Raw genomic sequence first — 17,893 nt, forward strand, 5'->3', positions numbered from 1 at the left:
GCCATTAATAAGAAAGTATGGGTGGTATACAAACTGTGACATAAAACCAGTATACTTTCATCATCAGCTTCATCTATTTCAAGGTGTTTGGGGTCCACGCATTTCTTGTAAATGGCAATTCTGTGCTCATCTGGCACGGTTACACATTTTCGATGCAAGACCATGGCCCCTTCTTTCTGTTTGCACAAACAATGCTGGGGCCTATTTTTAGCATCAGTAAGTCCATGGGTCCATGGATTGACCATTTGGAGACATGAGAAATCCATTCCCTTAGCCACTAGTTTATACCATGGTTCTGTGGTTCTTCTTTATCGACTCTCTGTCTTTTTTTCCTTCCTGAGCACCATCTATCTTCTTAAATTAAATAAGAACAGTCTACACCTCTGTTCGCTGGTAGAGGTAGATAGACAAATTCCTCTCTACTTCACCCTAAATTTCAATGAAAATATACAAATATTGGTTAAATCACCACCATGACAGCCACCGAACCAAACTCCAAATGTCCTTTTATCATGGAATGTCAAAGATCTAGGGGTACATTTACTAAAGTGAGAGTTTTTAGAAGTGGAGATGTTGCCCATAGCAACCGATTAAGATTCTAGCTATTATCTTTTAGAAGGTTCTAGAAAAGTGTTAAGTAGAATCTAATTGGTTGCTGTGGGCAACATCTAAACTTCTAAAAACTCTCACTTTAGTAAATTTACCCCCTAAACTTTAAAGGAAAATAATGCCCTAATCCATCCACATAGAATAAAACAGTTTACTATTAAAGGATCTTGGATTGAGGAATGTATAGTCTCTTTATATGTTCATATGAACGGCGGTGCAGTTATTATACAATAGAAAACTGTAAATTACAGGACTGAGCACCAAATATTAGATGAAAACGACAGATTTGCCATAGTAAAAATGAAAACGGTAATAACAGATATTTTATATTCATTATCATGTATGGCGAATGCTCATAATCATACTTATTGTCCGATTTCTTTAGATGTGAACTCATCATTCGTGCTATCTACTTCTTTATCCTCCCTTAGTCACTGTCACACTCTGACGTGGCACCACCAGGCTTTCTCTTACCGGGTCTTCTCTCAGCTCTCTCCGCTATGCCAGCGCAGTCCTCTTTATAGGGGTGAGCATGGAGAACTCCGACTGTACTTGTGCAAGCTGCTAGAGTATAAGGCTCCCAAACATACTGTAGCTCCAGCTCTGTTGTTCTCAGTGATCTGCTACTATTCTGTGTCTGACCTTTGGCTTGTTTCTGACCTCCCTCCTGTGTAATCCCAGTGGCTGTTCCAAGATTTTCCAGTGTATGACCATCATCTTGCATAGACTTCTCTTAAGCTGGGTACACGGTAGATGGTTTTTTGAGCGATTTGCCCGATTCTGTCTGTACTCACTATGTCAGGTGGTGTGCACTCCCATGAGGTCGTCAGCCGCATCATCAGGTCGGCCCTACATGCAGCCCAACCTGACGATGTGGCTGACGAGCCCATGCAGTGGAATGCGGCAGTGGCCGACATATCGGGCAATCAAGAACCGGATCATCTATTGTGTACCAGCTGCCCCATATGTCGGCCCGTTGATGAGAGGTCGCCTGTTGGATTGCTGGATACACATGTCGTTTAGTGTGTACCCAGCATTAGGACCTCATTTATCAACGAGTTTTATCATTCACAACGAGTGATAAAACTCGATGCGTATGATAATGGTGTTCCAGCCAATCAGCTCCCAGCTATCATCTGTTTGAAAATCACAGTTGGGAGCTGATTGGCTGGAGCACCATTTATCATACGCATCGAGTTTTATCACTCATTGTGAATGATAAAACTAATTGATAATGAGACCCTTAGTGTTTTACCCTGTAGCTTTAATGCAACCTCACGTGCAGCAGTCCCCGACTGTTGACTATTTTTTAAGCTAGATTGCCACCAGCCTTTCACGCTAGGTACATGTATGGAGTGCTGCTACCTGCATCCAGGGACAAGACTGTAACCTGGGGGCCCACTTATCAATGATCGCTTTTGCAATGCGATCAAGACATGCCAGTAACGCCCCTGATCGCATTGCAAAAAGCGATCCTATTGGCCGGATGTATCATCTGGGACATGGGCTCTGAAATGGGTATGGGCAAAGGTGCCCATCCCTGTGATGTCTCCGGAGAGCTGCCAGCCAGTGCAGGGGGTGGTGTCGGCTAATAGCGCGTAGTGTAGCCCATAGGCTACAGCTGGCTAATGTTATCTTCAGATGGTGTTAGCTGCGGGGGCCAATATCAAGAATGCATCGCATTCCGGATATTGGTAAATTTGGCAGCATCGCATCCCCCATAGAAACCTATGGGATAGACGGCTGCCAGCAGTAATGGAGGGATCATAGGTCCCTCCTTCATACATATGGGAGAGACTTTGTATTTGAGGTAAATCCCCAAGAACGTGTGTTTTCAGGGATTTTACCTCAAATATACTTTGATAAATAGGCCCCTAAGTGCGTGCAAGCAGTGCCACCGCCCAAGGTGCAAGGCACTGCCCCATGGCACCTGCATTTAGATGAGCTGCTGCAGAGCTGAAATAGGACCCTCTGGGCATGGACTCTAAGGATGCCCTGGGCAGTGCTCTCTTCCTGGTTGTTGCCCATTTAGCGTGACATCATTACGTCACATGTTTGGGTGAGCACACAGGGTGCATAGTTACACTGCTACGGTGCGCTCCAGAGTGCAGCAAAGACCAAACCCTCTTGCACATGTCCCTGTCGAGAAAACCACCAAGACGTTAAACTCCATTACAGCTAGCGCTAATACTAGCTGAAAACCTTGGGGGAAATCCCTGCACCTTTCTGCTGCTGTGTCACTGCGGAGTGGCGATCTGTAGTACATACAGTGCTTCATATGTTTATTCCTGATGTGCAACTAGTTTGATAACTTCTCCCTGCATGTCTGAAGATATGATGGAACCTTAATCTGTGGGCACGGCTTAGAGGAGAGTTGAACTGAAGGGTCTGTGACAGCTGTGGGTTGGAGTGAAAGAACAGCTGAGAGAAGAGGGCGACAGCTGTGGAGAGACAGAAGCTAATGAAAGACAGAAGCTGCAAAGACCTCTGAACAATGAGGGCATTATATACTGTAAGAGTGACACCATAGTGTCACCTGGACATCTAGGTATAGGGACTCTAAAAATCATACTATATAGCACATAGAGAGCCTGATTCTGAGTTGCACGCAGCTGTGACCACTTTAGCGTGCAGCTGCGACTTTCTGCTAATGCTAGTATCAGCCCTTCCCCTGGTGTACAAGCCTGCTTCTGACTGTGCAAGGAGACGTCCACTTTGAGTGTCTTCAGTACTGTATTACATTTTGCCTTGTCTTTACACGCACACCATTAAGACTTGGACCAGTCCCACACTATGTGCAGAATCTCCGTCAGAGCATAGTTCCAATGTGAGAGATTTCGCAAACCACTTCAGCGATACGCCTGCAACACGCCCATAAGATTGACCATCTCCCTGAAAAGTCACCTCCAGTCACCACCCAAGAACGCCTCGATCTCAACTGCACCTCTGTGCTTACACACTATACAACACTTGCGCCTTAAGGGTTTTTAGGGATCGTTGCGCACAGGAAAATGCACAGTTCCTTGCGCATCAGCATTGCCTGCAATACAGAATCAAGCACAAAATGGTGAAGCAGAGTTCTGCAGCTTGCCGGCCACTGACTCAAATGAAAACAGCCAGTTGACGCGTTTTACCTCCCAAATGCAGATAACTCAAAATACAGAAGTGGAAACGCCAATGTGTTCAAACAGAAAGGGCCTCAATCTGAGTTTATAACAAAATTGTGAACCGGACATACAGGTAAAAAACATGTCATTTTTTGGGGTTAAAAAAAATGGCCTCAAATTGCCCCAAAATAAACTTTTTTTGTTAGTTTAAGCACCCAAAATTTAATGACAGTAATTTTTGTATTGAAAAATAATTATTTTTTTTGTTTTAATAATGTTTTAAAAAATTTTCAAAGTGCCCTCAAAGTACCCCAAAATAAACTTTTTTCCTATTTTGTTCTGCATTTTTCGTTTCATTCGTTTGAGATTAAACTACATAAATTGTCTTTTTATAATTTTTTGGCATTTTTTTTTTAAAAAGCACAAATCAGCCGTTTGACACCATATAAAAACCTTCAGTACTTTCCTAATGCCCACAAACAGCCTTGTATACGGTCCTACCAAAAAAAATGATCAATTTTGGGGGGTCCAGGATGGTCTCTCCACTTTTTCATCCACTTCTCTCACATCTGCGATTACTGCGAATAGGCATTTTTAATTGGATTGGAGAATTGTCGGGTGCGCGCATTCATGCAAAGTAGTCGAGTTTCATGAAACAAAGTTGCTACTCGCAATTTGCACCTAATTGGTGTGACCCCTAAGTTTATAGCGTATAAAGCTAGATTTAAAGCAGATGCGTTCTCATACCAAATACATCAGTCATGGCAAAAAATAGTGTTCCCCGAACATAACCAGGGCTGCCAGGGTCTGTTAGAACATGGTGGCGCTTGTAGACCAAAAGAAGGAGACGTGGCCACTGCACTTTGATGAATAGGAACTGTTGGCTATCCACCCCTCTCCTAAAAACACACCCACAGTGATTGGCACACTTGGCGCTGGTATATGCATCACTGAAGGGACATCCACCAGTTTGGAATACCTGTTTCTGCCTTGCTCCTTTAACAAACCTATACTTGAACGGGGCATTGCTGGCTTACTGTGAACCACACCTTAGACTGTATATGACGTCATGCTGTACCTGGTTTTAAGACATGTTACTGGTGAGCAGCATTCTATTAAGATATTACTTGGTTGCTCACTGTTGTTTCCATATATTTATTAACATCTATCACAGGGTTCTAATCAATGTTTTTTGTGTATTATACTCATATATCCTTGTAACATAGGGCCTGATTCTGATGGATGGTATTGCACAGCCGCTCTCCTACAATACAATATGCAAAGGCAGCAGGAGGCATCTGTAGTAGGGAGACAACCACTGCAGGCTTTTGTGATCTGCTGCACCTAAGGTTACTCGGGATGGCTGATGTTTTAATGATGCTTCGGGCAGTTAAGCTCCGTCTGAAGAAGCAGACCCTGGCCTCGGCACACCTACAAACTGGGGCTGACGCCACTGTTTTGTAAAACGCTTCCTGTTGCCTCCCCGTCCCCTCCCCTAATCAACTGCAAACTGTTATTCACTTGACATCTGCAGCCGCGGCCCGCGCTGCATCCAACAACGCAGGACCCAATCAGAGCATGCGCCGTATGTGTCCTGTGCGCGCACAGTTCAACAAACATCGGAGATGAACGTCAGTGGCGTAACCAGGGGGGCCAAGCGGGGAATGTGCCCTGTGTCGGACCCAACGGGGTGGGGGGGGGATGTGTATGGGGAGCTGACAGTGAGTGTACTACCCGGCGCAGGTGTGTTTGTTTTACTGTGTAGTGCGTGCACTACACTACTCTGGACCAAACTGATCCGGACCACGGACATGTGAACGGTCGATCGAGGTGAACATCCAGGAGCAGCCAATAGGAGTCAAGCAGAATCTTATTGGCTGCTGCACCAAGGGCCGACACCGGGCTGGAGAGGCGCCACCGCTGCCTATTCCATTTGCTGGGCACCCGCTGAGATTTTTTTTATCAGCGGGCGCCCAGCAGCTCCTTCCATGGAGCTGGAGGCAGAGGCTAGAGCTCACTCCTGAGCTCCGTCTTCCGGTTCCCACAGTGGGTGAATGGAAAGACGTCATTACATCTTTCCAATAGTGCAGAGCGGGAGGAGCAGTAGGACGGCGGCTGACGCAGGAGCGGAGATTCAGACAAGTATAGTGTTGTGTGTGTGTGTCTGTGTTTTTATGTGTAAGGGACTCTACTACTGGGGCACTGCATAAGGGGCACTACTACTGTGGGCACTGCATAAGGGGCACTATTACATGGGACATTGCATAAGGGGCACTACTACTGGGGGCATTAAGGTGTATGTGAAATGGAAAGGAATGTTCCCAGAGTGATGAGAAACGGTGGCATGTCATATTGAATACCCATTTTTCAGTACACGCCCCTTGTGGCATGTTGCACACCCATTTTTTGGCGCACACACAGTTGCAGGGGCGGTGCCATTTCTCATCTTGCCCTGGGTGCCAAGACCCTAGTTACGCCACCAATGAATGTAAACCAATGGGTTTGTGTACATCTCTGAATCAAGCTCACAGGGCCTGATTCAACAGAAGACGCAGATATGGAGACTGAAGATGGATCATTGCCAATGGGATGACTGAAGCAACAATACATTGGTCGCCCATACACGCAAAACATTATAGCGCACAACATATTGTCCAGTGGCCGCATTCAGGAGCATGCCGTCGGCCGCCGGATCATCATATCTTCTGTGAACAACAGCAGACTTGACGACATCACTGACAACCCAAGGGAGCGTGCAATCACATGTAGATATTAGACAATGTGTCCAATATATTGTTCTGATCTGCGTCAGAACGATATATCAGACGATATATCATCTAATGTGTACCCAGCTTAAGGGTATGAGCCCGAATAAAAATGTATCTAAAAGCTCCATCCTAAGGGCCATATTCAATTAGAGGCGAAAAGTCCGAATCCGCGGAAAAGTATCGCGGATGACGTCATTTCACCAGGCGGACAGTTTCCGCCGTATTCAATTCCAAAGACTATTTGTGTACGCGAAAAGTAAATACAATGGAATCAGCGGAAAAGTTTCGCCTATGAATAGCAGGCGGAAAAAAGTGCAGAATTGCGGTTTTGGGGTGCACCCTTGGGACAGTCCCCCAAAGATAAACTATGTAAAAAATGTTTAAAAAGACTTTAGAACACCCCAAAAAAGTACTTTAATTTTGGGGCCGAAAAAGTGCAAAGTTGGGGGACAAACTTAAAAACTAGCAAAATAGACTTATGGGGGGTCCCCAAGTATGGGGCAGGAGTTTTTATGATTGCAGGTGCTTGTGGCAGGTGGATTTTTTACACAATTTAAAAGTTCACTTTAGCAACTTAAAAATATGCCATTTTCATGTACCCCAAATTTGCTGGGAGTAGTTATTTCCACAAAAAAATACTGCTTAATGCTATTCTTCACCACTTGTGTTAAGGCACTAATTGGAACCAATTGCCGCAACTTAAGTACCCCAAATACCTTCATTAGGGCTAATCGGGGGCATCTATAGTGATCCCCAATGTTAGTGCATCTTTTGGGGGGTGTCAGGTTTATTTCCCCATTTTTTACAGGACTTTTCGTTCTGTTTAAGTTTCGCCGGGTGCCGTTTTCGCATCCTTTCTAATTGAATACGGGGAATAGCGGGAGCACGCCCGATACTTTTTCGCATGCAAAACATGCGATGTAGGCGAAAAGTCTGACATGCGAAAAAGTATCACGGTGGCAAAACGAATTGAATAATACAGCCCTTTATCTACTATATATAATAGATGCAGCCCTGCAGATCACTATGGACTATTAATGCACATACTGTAATCCTGCACTTTATAGTAAGTGAAAGTGTCTCCATCCTATACATTAACAATATGTTGCATGAAGTTACAGCCTGCAACTGCAGATACAGGGTCTGCATGCCATGCAATGATGGAAGACCAGCAGAGCACTCAGGGAGTCTGGTCCTCCCCTTCCCAGAATTCACATTAGGAATCGATGGGAGCAACCAGGGGCTGCAGGCCTGTGAGATCACAGTGACGACTGAGACTGCAGCAGCTGCTGGGGTGTGGGAGGGAGGAGGAGGACAGTCCGACAGAGAGTCTCCTGTCTCCTCTTATCCTCCGGGGCTGCACCAGTCTCTCTCCCTGCCAGCCAAGGTCTCTGCCACATCACCCCCTGCCATCCACCTCTGAAAAGTAAGTTCTCATCTCATTCTTTGTTCCTGCAACCACATAATGGGCAGCTCTGCTGCTGGCACCCAGCCTAAACTCCAAGAGGGCATTTACAGGACCTCTCCTGTGTTCTTTGTGGTCCTGCCACACACTGGTGTCACTACTTACAGCGATGTGTCTATTACAGGAAAGGAAACTATCACATATTTGCAAGTTTCTTGAGTGTTTAGTCTTCTGCTTTTCTTATTTTGCAAAAGGATCTATCATCATAAAAATATTGAGAATGGTGCAGTTTAGAGTGAATATATCATGCTCTAGGAAAACAATAGCAAGTATGATATAAAGAAAAATATTTTATTATATTAGTTATGTTTTGTTGTATATTAGAAAACTTCTATAGCATGTCGGGATAAAGCCGTGGCTTGTGCAAGTGCAACTATATTTAACAATATTAAAGTGTTGTTGTTTTATGTTCATTTATCTTTTAAGCGCTGATCATCTACAAATGTAAGTTTTGTTCGCCAGGATGGAGACAATGAAACACCTTGAGATACTGTGATAGACTGGGTGTGTCTCAGGACTATATATTGCACAAAGCACAGAGCTCACTGGGACAACACTAATCAAAGTGACATGAGAGCATTGTGACCTTGTAACGCAGAAGAATTCAAGCTTTTTATATTTTTAATTTTCAAATATTGCATTGTATCCCCAAGGCTTAGTACATAGGAGTCTACGTATCCAGCCTTGGAGAGAGAGAAAGAGGACGGAGGTACCAACCAATCAGCTCCTGTCACTTTGCAGTCTGTGTTTGAAAAATGACTGGAGTTGATTGGTTGGTATTTTGTCTCTCTCCAAGGCTTAGTACATAGAAACCTAAAGGTGCATACACACGTAACGATTTTTTGAATGATTTAACTGTACTGACATCGTTATCGTTCAAAAAATCGTTCAGTTTCTGAGTTATAACGATGAACGATAATCGTCATGCACATTCCCGTGTGTAGTTCATCGTCCATTTCAGATTGACCAACTTAACGATTTTCATTAAGGGAAGGAACATTTTTCGTTTATCGTTGAAAAAAATCATTCACTTTTTCAAAGGAAAAACTGAATGAAAATCGTTCATTAACAACATCGTTAAGTGTGTATGCACCTTTACTCTTATATGTATGCAACCCTAGCCGATGATGGCCCACCCCACCAATACATGCCACACTGTGAGCAAATATGAGGGTAAAAGGTCACACACTATTTCTTTTACTATTGCAGTCACTTCGTTAAATTATTTTGGGAAAGTTTCATACAATAATGTTCAGAGAAGTTTTCAGCTGGGGCCAAACCTTGGGTTAATATTTAGGGGCAAATGTATCAAAGCTTGATGTGAGATAAAATTGTGAGATCTATATCACCAACCAATCAGCTTCTAACTTACATTTTGCAGGCTGTGTTTAAGAAATGATAGTTTGGAGCTGATTGGTTGGTGATATATATTTCACAATTTATCTCACATCAAGCTTTGATACATATGCCCCTTAATCTCATACCCCTCTGCACGTACCTATCCTAATAATAACTAATGATTGGTCATAATGCACTTTTATAGATTGCCATTGTCATTCTACGTCTGCCAGCACTACACAAAAAAGGAGATTATGTTGTATGATCTTATGGCGTGATTATGTGGGTCTTATCTGCAGTCATTTCATGCTCTGCCTTGCATGATGGTGGGACATGGGAAGGGTGGGGTTCCTGAGTGATCCTGAGCCAAACCTTGTTATTTAGACGGATACTGTACCTGGTGCTTTTACAAAACATCTACATGCCAAGGGAAATCTCATCTAGCTGGCTGTGTTATGTACCGTACACCGCAGACTAATGTATTTTGGAATTAGCAGTATTTTAGTTATTGTGTTGCATAACTGCCCAAGTGTATATATATATATATATATATTACACACACAAACACACATGAATTTCACAAGCTGCATACTGTAGCTGCACTGTTACCCAGGGCCGTAGCTAGGGTGGTGCGGCCGGTGCCATCTCACAGGGCAACACAGGTCAGGGGACGCAGTTTGGGCCTGTCAAATTTCTGTTTATAATCATTCTTGCTTGTAGCTTCCTCTTATTTTATCCCCAGCATCTCCTGGCCGCCTCTCCAATCTCTTCCCTGGCCCTTCCCTGTGAAGCCATGGCCCTTTTTTGGGTGCATCATGTCCCTTTGAAATATGAGGGGCGCCAATGCTCTTTCTGGCACAGGGCACCAAAAAACCTAGTTACGGCTCTGCTGCATTCCCCATGCTTGCTGCATGACTTCAGTGCTTACTGTGCAGGCTTGTGAACGTATAGCAGTGTAGCCATGCAGCATGTGTAGTTTATGTGGGTCAGGGTTTGTGTGACTGATTTAGTGACTGTACAGTATATTGCAAAAAATCCATGTTAATGATATACCAGAATTACCTGGAATACATCATCATTAAGGAAGTACTGCAACCCTCTCTATGCAGTCTGATGGACGTCTCCATATTGCTTATAGGAAAACCCTGCTCTTGCTCTGGGGGGAATGGTTGGAGTGTTATTGTGTACCATCATCATTTTAAAATAGTGTAAAGTGATGTTTCTGGAGTGTATGTTAGTGCATACTGTCGTGTTCCTTTGAATCCCAAGGTACCACACCCCTAATGTAAAGCAAAAGCTTTGCAGCCATTAAAGACTGCCTGCGTTTGCTCTTTTGTAAATTTCAAGGCATTTCTGCACGTACTGTATTGATTGTGCTCAGGTTTTTCCTGACATGACCCCAGGACAGGTGGCTTCGTGTGACAGGTGCTGCTTCCAAAAGAACCTTATAAATTATTGCTGTGTTTGGAGGTGGTCTGGCAGGGCGGAGTGATTATGCCTAAGAATCCCTGTGTTAAATAATGCAGCAGAGAATTTACCTGTACATCTCTCAGCAGCTGCGCGTGTGAGTACTCTATACACGCCGTGCATGGATTCACTGGGTGACCTGTGGTATAGTACAATGATTTACATGACTACTCAGGTTTCTCATAGTTGGCAACATTTCAGTTCCAGGGACACTTACCGGCTGTCTTAAGGTGCGTACACACTGGGCGATCAGGAAAGAAAGTGCGATTACGACATCGTAATCGTACCGTCTTTCCTGATCCCATATAGTGCCAACACTGAACGATCAGTCGTTCAATGTAGGCTCCCTCCCTCATCACTGAAAATGCACAATCTGTCATTATCGATAGATTGCGGTGCATGTTCAGCCGATGGATAATGTCGGAAACGACCAGCATGGGCGCGCATCGCTGGTCGTTTCTGTCATTATAGTGCACGATTTGTGCACGATTACTGAGCGATTGCACGATTACGATGTCGTAATCGTGCCATCGCTCAGTAATATCGCCCAGTGTGTACACACCTGTAGTGCTGTCCTAGCAGTCCTTGGATCCCTACAATCCACATTATGACTTATTGGGGATGATTTGGAGTTGGAAACAAATCAAAAAAGAAAAGCAAGTAACTTTGCACTAGGAACCATTGATGAATAAAAATCATCTATGGTTAACCACCGATGGTCAATGGTTTTGCCATCGATAGTGGAGACTCAATTGTTCACCGTTATCGATGGCACAGAGTAGCTCCGCCCCCACTGCTACTTGCGAAGTCCCGCCCCCAAATCTGATTAGCCTGCTGCCCAATAGAGCATGACTGACTAATAGAGTAGGGCTAACCATCGGTGGGCAAAACACGGTCGATGTTAATCACTGATGGTACCATCGACGGATAGCCCAACGATGGCCAGCCCTTCTTTGCACCTTAACAAAACCATGTTGCGCTCAGGTGGGGCAGATGTACAATGTGCAGAGAGATTTAGATTTGGGAGGGGCATGTCCAAATGTTAATTTGTTCATCTAAATTGCAGTGTATAAATAAAGCTGTCCAGCATCTGTGGGCTACATGCAGAAGCAGCCAGTATTTACCCTGCATGAAAAAAACGTATTTGCCATTGATGTGCGGTCAGGTGAGGCAGAGCCTTTCCTGTCATACTTAGGTATACTCCAGAGTTTTGACTATAAAAATTATCCGAAAAATGTAAAGAAAATATTATAAATATCTTCTTTGTACTATCATTTTTATAGTCAGGACTCTGGAGTAAAAAGTTATCGACAGGTGAGGCACTGCCTCCCCTGTCTATCTTTACTACACATCCCTGATCAAAACTCACCAAATTTCCAGCACTATATACTGCTGCACCTTTGTATAATGCCCGCAGGAACCCTCGGGTTCATATATGTATGTGTAAATCTGGCTCTGACACTAGCCTGTGCCTACCCAGCCATTTACCTCACCGCACGTCACTAGTATTTGCAACATGGTTTGTCCAGGTGCAAAACTACTTTTTTTTGTTTTGATTAGCTTTAGAATCAGCCCCATTGACTATAGGGGGTGATTCAAAGTCCCACGCTATTGCTATCGCAGCTGCTACCATTGTAACATCTGCGATAGCACTGTTATGATAATGCAGCAGGAGGCATCACATCTCCTGCATTTATTACTGTTCCCGAGCTGCGTCCATGGATGCTTCATCAGAACATCTGCCTGATCTTCTGCCGGCTGAGTGACCATGGGGTGACCAGCTGTAACACTCTTCCTGAATTTCATTCCCCCTCACACCCGTAGTGTAGCCTGCCCTCCCGGAACTTCCTCACTCCAATTCGCACCCTCCCGGGACTTGCTCACTCCAATTCATCACTGTAGCCCTGATGCCGTGAATCACATAATTTACAATGGGGTCCTAGGCCGTGGTGATGGTAAGCAGCGCCATGCCTGCCCCCTGGACCCCCTCCCCCCTGGGCATCTCACAGGGGACGCATCAGAACGTAGTTAAGTATGAGTACTTCCAAACAAAATTTTTATTCCCCCAATATTTCAAATGCTTTAATACAAAGCTGTAGTAGGGTCTCAAGGGCTCCCTGTGCCCACCCCTGGATCATGTCACAGAACAGCGCACCGGGGAAGCAGAAAGTTTGGCGACATTGCGTGCTATTGACACGCCCTGCACCTTACTAGGTAATGGAGCGCCTCTCCGGGCACCTTTCAAGCTGCAAAAGGGTACCATTGGCTCAGTGAGAGTGGGCCGTCTGCTTGCCATTGCACCCTGTGCCACCTGCTTGCCCATGAGCCATAGGTGGCGGCACCAGACGCACACCCCTCATTATGCCCCTGCTCTAATGCTTTGTATACACTCCAGATATTAGTTTTAAAAACTTATCCATTCACTTTTAATAAAAAAAAAAAAAATGTAAATGCCTCAGAGTATTTTTTTTCTTTTAAGAAAATGTATAGGAGTGGAAACTTTGGTCTACCTCATAGTTCATGCTCCGTCCTGGTTGGGACATGAGTTAAAACGAAACTGGCAGATGAGAGGTGAAAGCAAAAATATTCTTCCACCTTAGCGTTAAAAATGCCACATGCAACTTCCACTATTTTGTGTGCTGTCAAAGCGTAGACTGATTGTACTGGCAGGTTTGTGGGGAACTGCGTTTTTCGCATAGAGCTGCCGGGTATTTTCGCTGTGGTTGCCCTTTATTGGAACGTTTCCCGATGAGCTGAAACATACTGTAGGCCACATGTCTATAAATAGCTTTCCTCTCGGGCTGATTCTTTGCCTAATCTCCTGTGCTGCGTGTATGAGTCTGCAAATCTGGACACTTAAGACACGCAATACACTGCAGTAGGCAACACACCAGATGGAACAATCCCTGTATGTATATATATATATATATATATATATATATATATATATACTGCTCACACATATTACAATTACTATCCAGGGAAATATTACGTAAATGCAGGCCAATTTGATTTCTCAATGTACTGCACCAGTTTCTGTTTGAAGCCACATTGCCACCCAGGAAATGTTTTCCTAAATTGGCCTCTCTCCCAGGTGGAGCCCCGGGGGGCTACCACCTCATGCAGCTAATGTTCTGTAATACAAGAATGGCAAATTAATATTGTTAACCAACATTAAATGGCCGCAGGGGGTGGTAAAAGTGGAAGAAGCAATCACAAGCTACAATCGCTTGATAATGATGAGTGATTGGTCCTACCTCTCACATCTACCCTGGTGTACCCGCAAGCGCAGTAGCGAGACAGGGTTCCAATGGAGAAGTGAAGTGATTGCTAATGCACTTTTTTTTTTAAAGTGGAATGCGCAACTGCGTACACTCCAAAATAATTCTCCAGGGAGATTTCATTCCCTCTTCCAGGGTGGCCCCCGACCTAAGTACTGCGCATGTGCGGTGCGATCTTGTCACTGTGTTAGAGCGCCACAGTGGGAGATAGTAGTTTTTCACTTAGCTCCGCTGAGACCTGTCTTTACTTGCAATCCACAACGTCATCCAGAGACTCTGTACTGCTAATTGCTACCGTCATACACTCACCGGCTGGTGAGCTGTATAACACTCCGCTCAATTCTACCAGTGTATGTAACAGTGAGTACTGCTGTACCTGCAGTAAACCATCACATTGGTTAAGCAATATGAGGTGAACATTGGTGACAACAATATGTCTTTTTTTATTTCATATATATTTGCTGTCACTTATGATATAGAATATGTGCAGCATATTTTATTTAATGCAATTGCACTTATTTTTTCTATGCACAAAATTGCAGCATTCCCGTTCCACATGTTTATGGTCCAACCGCTCAGTCGCTCTACATGACATTTTGAAAATATTTGATCTGAGTCTGAGGTGTGTATATTGGCAACAGTAAAAAAGTCAAAGTAATGTAACTTTTTTCTTAACCCCTAATTAATTTTGGATATTATAGTTACTTTTCCAATGTTACAATTTTTATTCACATTTGATTGTACATATAACTGTTCTATGTTCCTGAATGGCGCATTGAATGTCCTGCAAGGCGCTTAGGACTGATCGCTGTCATATATGAGGTAAGCTATTGTAAAAAAGGTACTTGGGTACTTTATAGACTCAACGTCATCAGCCAGTGTCCAGCGTCATTCCCTACCATCCAAGTGAGCGTAGAGGGGGAATATAACCTTGTGGCGAGCGTAGCGAGCCACCGTGCCCGAAGCGTGGAGTGCACAGAGAGCCCGCGAGGGGACAACTTTCTTCTTTAGGTGGGTACACAAGTACCATTTAAAATATTCATTGGGTTCTCTCTGCAACGAGTCCGTAAAGTACACATGTACCATAAAAAAATATGTTAAATGTGAAGACATCCAGTGTGAAGAGCGTCCAGGAGGACGCTCCATGAAAATGGAGCCCGGCCCTCATGCAGAGCGTGCGCTCTGCTCAGAGCGTACGGCTCTGAATGAGGGCCTAAGAGGTCTATTTACTATAAAGTCTCTGCTTTTAGCCTGCGTGTACCGAATCACAATCTCGCTAGAACACCACAATCCTCTCCTGTCTAACCAGCGATGTCCATTAAAAGACACAAAAAATGGTATCCTCAGCCCCAAATTGCCTCTCTGATTCATTAGTTTGTCTGGACTGGTACAATGCACATTGCAAAGCAGATAGCAGGCAGCTTTTACTGTGCATCTCTGCAGTTATCGCAGCCATAATGTGACTTGCTGTGCATATTTCTGTTTATAAGCAGCGCCATAATGTTTTCATCCTAGGTAAGTTGTAAACAGTTTTGTAAATTGCTATTTGTCCTCATCACCTATAGAGAAGGCAATGTTTTTTGGTTAAAAAAACACTATTTTTTTTTTTACTAAAGAACTAAGGGCCTGATTCAGACCCACTCGCGAGCGGCTGTCCGCTCGCAAGTGGGTCGATGGTCTGCACTGAGCATGCGCACGACGGAGGGAGCTCCGTCGTGCGCATGCGCCAGACACGACGAGCGAAGGACTTTCCTTCGCTCGTTGTGTCCGATCAAAGGGGGCGTGCTGTCAATGTTGATTGACAGCACGCCCCCTTTGGTGGGCGTGCCGGGGGCGTGCCTCCCTGACGGGGGCGTTCCCACGGGAACGCCTCCCGTCAGAAGCCGGCCCACTGACATCACTAGTGATGTCAGTGGGAGTGATTTTGGCTCTGATAGAGCCAAAATCACTCCGGAGCTTGCGGTTGAAAACCTCAACCGCAGGCTCCGGCTCGCAATTTCGATGGTCGCGATGGTCACGACCATCGCGGCCATCAAAATGCACGCTCGTATAGCCTGTGGGTGGTGACCCACAGCTATACGAGCGTCCAGGAGGACGCTCCATGAAAATGGAGCCCGGCCCTCATGCAGAGCGTGCGCTCTGCTCAGAGCGTACGGCTCTGAATGAGGGCCTAAGAGGTCTATTTACTAAGCAGTGTTAGGAGACAGAGTGAAAAGTGATAAGGTGCCAGCCAATCCGCTCCCAACTGTCATCTCACAGGCTGTGTTTGAAAAAACAGTTGGGAGCTGATTGGCTGGCACCTTATCACTTTTCACTCTGTCTCCTAACACTGCTTAGTAACTAGACCCCTAAATATTTTAGTTATTTTGTAAATCTGGCCATTGGGAACCTGATATTTTATTTTTATTATCATTTCTCATTTAAAGTGTCGTGTCTTTACTATAACTGGCATTCATTTGTTAGGTCAATAATCCATCCTGGCCGTAGGTTACCTATAATTCTGTAAATGAGAAGATGAGCTGATTATCATTGTATACAATAGCAGTACTAAATATTTCATTTGCTGTTGCCAGTTATCTTTGTGCTCTTGTCTTTCACACTCAGCTGTTTCAGGATATCAGGAATAGACCCACAGATCACCTGACTCATTCCTCAGAGGGGGGAGTAAGGGGCTGTAGTGAAGGACTATGGGGGTGGGTGTGGTATGGGGGGTGACTGAGGCAGAAAGAATTAAGTGTTAATTCCTGGGATAGCAATGTGAGCACCAGTGATTAAGCACATTAGACTGTTATATCCTATTACTACAAAACAATCTTTGCAATATGTATTAATGGTATAGATTGCATTGATCTCGATTTGTGTTTGATACAGAACTAAACAGTAAAAAATGTGATATCTTTTCAATGTAAAGACATCTTGAATATGCTGTCACTGGGTCATACTTTTAGGGATCATTTTAGAAATTTGCAAATAAGTCAGTCTTATTTTAAGGTTAGAAGCCCTGTATCTAGGAGGGTGGTCTGACTGCTATCCTGGGAGCCAGGGGGTTTTGATGTGGTGACATAACTAGCCTTGTGTGTATTTGTACTGCGGGAGTGGGGGTACATTTTTTTTCTAAAATATTATGTGTTATGAAGGTTGACTTCATCTGTCGTTGTCACACATATTAATGAATGTGCCGGAGAGGAGAAAAAGTATTGGGGGCTAAAAATCTATCCACCCACAAAGATGAAGGTGTCAATTGGGTGTGAATGTTTTAATTACCATATTTTCATGCATATATACGTCATACCAGTATCAATGTCGCACTCCAAGAAAAGACCTTCCCCAAAAATGTATTTTAAACGCTGCACCCCACTATGCAATGTAATGCAACGCAGAGTATCTTTCTGTGCACAACTGTACAAGTCACTTAAAAAAAAGTTCAATTGTTTTTTCGCGCCCGATCTCCAGTCTAAAGTGACGCGTAAAACAGCTAAACTCATGCAAAGTCCTCGTTAGTGCTCCTAAACGGCAATTTAAGCATCCGAAAACCAATTTTTGCAGATTTCTGCCTATGACCTCAGGAGGGTGCGTTACAGAAGTCTGTGCCGTCGTGGCATTTGCACCGGATCAGACCAACAATTGAATTACTCTGTCGGACGCCCAATACTAACAGCCCCATGCAATAACAATTGAATTCCTTCCAATTGGTTAAAAAACTTAAAAGGAAAAGTGCACCTGTAAAGGTAACTATATTGTCTATAATGTACAATCAAAGTTTGGCCCTGATTCAGAGCCGGACGCTCTGACAGAGCGCTCGCTTTGAATCAGGGCCGGCCCTCCTACCTTTTGGAGCGGCCTCCTGGATGCTCGCAT

General features: G+C 44.3%; 1 protein-coding gene across 2 annotated transcripts in view; it reads left to right on the plus strand.

Moving 5' to 3' along the window:
* The first annotated feature begins 7,765 nt into the window (after positions 1 to 7,765).
* Positions 7,766 to 17,893, plus strand: part of ANXA6 (annexin A6) — a 92,677-nt gene continuing 82,549 nt past the window's right edge. For both annotated transcript variants that reach the window (XM_088478235.1, XM_088478236.1), the window contains exon 1: positions 7,766 to 7,910. The gene's annotated coding sequence lies outside the window, so the exon portion shown is untranslated. The remainder of the gene's footprint in view (positions 7,911 to 17,893) is intronic.

This window comes from Taudactylus pleione, unplaced genomic scaffold, assembly GCF_031769625.1.
Source record: "Taudactylus pleione unplaced genomic scaffold, aTauple2 ptg000212l, whole genome shotgun sequence".
In the NCBI taxonomy this organism is placed as follows: domain Eukaryota; kingdom Metazoa; phylum Chordata; class Amphibia; order Anura; family Myobatrachidae; genus Taudactylus; species Taudactylus pleione.